Below are 1290 nucleotides of genomic sequence, written 5' to 3'. Positions count from 1 at the left end.
ATAGTCCTCTCAAGTGCATTGTATGTCTATCTCAGGTTGTTAGCAGATCATTTTAGGTTAGGAGGAAGCTTCAAGTTGGAAGAGCTGAAGAGGATGGAGATTGACTTTTGTGTCAAGGCGTTGAGAGAACACTTTCAGTTGTCTATGCATATTGGTAGAGATCTTGTCCGCATTCTACAAGATGTGACCTATATTCCTGAGTTCAAGGACATTTGGAAGGATCTGCTATTTGATCCTAAAAGTTTCCAGGTTTTAGAATTTTCCAGTCTGTCCAACCTTTATTGGAGAAGAACACCATCACACTTTTTCTCGCTGAGGATCAGTCCTCAAATGGAAAGCCAATTGAGGTTTTTGCTCACCTTTGTGAAATGGGGGAGCCAGAAAAGGTACCAAGCATGGTTTGTCAAGAAGCACTTATATTGGCCTGGTAGTGAGTCTATGATAAGTGACATAGTTCGCTTCATATGTTGTGTCCACCATCCTTCGAATGAGATAATTCATTCTAATGTCATATCGAGGTGGGCGGTCATTGGTTGGCTTCTGAAGTCTTGCAGGAGGAATTATTATGAGGCAAATGCAAAGCTTGCTTTGTTTTATGACTAGTTGTTTTTTGATGAAAAGTTTGACAATATCATGAACATTGAACCTGCAATGCTTTTGATGGTAAATTCTGTGCCACAGTATGTTGATATTACACATATGCTGCTAGAGTTTTTGTTTCTGCTAGTAGATAACTATGATGTTCATCACAGAGAGATGCTTGCTGGGAGTGTTTCAGCATCTATTAATTTATTGCTCAGAAAAGGCGTGGTACATTCATTGGATCCTCTGATTTCTTGTAATTCGATCTCACCAGTGCTCAGGGAAAGGCTCAACTCGTTCCTTCCAGCACTACATCTGTGTTGCAATAAAAAGGTTAATGAAGATGAAACATCTACTGACATTTGACGGTATATTGCTCATAAAATAGACATTTCCATCACTACATGTTGGCTGGTTGGGTGACAGATCCGGAATATGACATATTTCATCACCTTGTTCCCGTGAATATTATTTGCCCTAATTATCAGCAGATTTAAAATTTGTATATCTTCTCTGTATCTATTTGTTTCTTTATCTTCAACTCTTTACGGGAAAGGATTGTATGATATTGTCGACGTTTACCTAATTGGTACAATATGCTTTCTTTGAATTTGAAAATGTCAGAGATGCAATGCCAAGAGAGGCCCCTTGGAGGTAGGGTTTTCAGTTGTTTAATATGATTGTCAGATGGTACACTAACAATTGTTG

General features: G+C 38.6%; 1 pseudogene; it reads left to right on the top strand.

Annotated features, from left to right (window-relative positions):
- The first annotated feature begins 306 nt into the window (after nucleotides 1-306).
- LOC122055077 lies at nucleotides 307-948 on the top strand (annotated as a pseudogene).
- Nucleotides 949-1290: the final 342 nt, after the last annotated feature.

The sequence above is a fragment of the Zingiber officinale genome, chromosome 3B (genome assembly GCF_018446385.1).
Source record: "Zingiber officinale cultivar Zhangliang chromosome 3B, Zo_v1.1, whole genome shotgun sequence".
Classification (NCBI taxonomy): domain Eukaryota; kingdom Viridiplantae; phylum Streptophyta; class Magnoliopsida; order Zingiberales; family Zingiberaceae; genus Zingiber; species Zingiber officinale.
The sequence above is the reverse complement of the archived record's forward strand: the minus strand, read 5'-3'. Positions and strand labels throughout refer to the sequence as shown.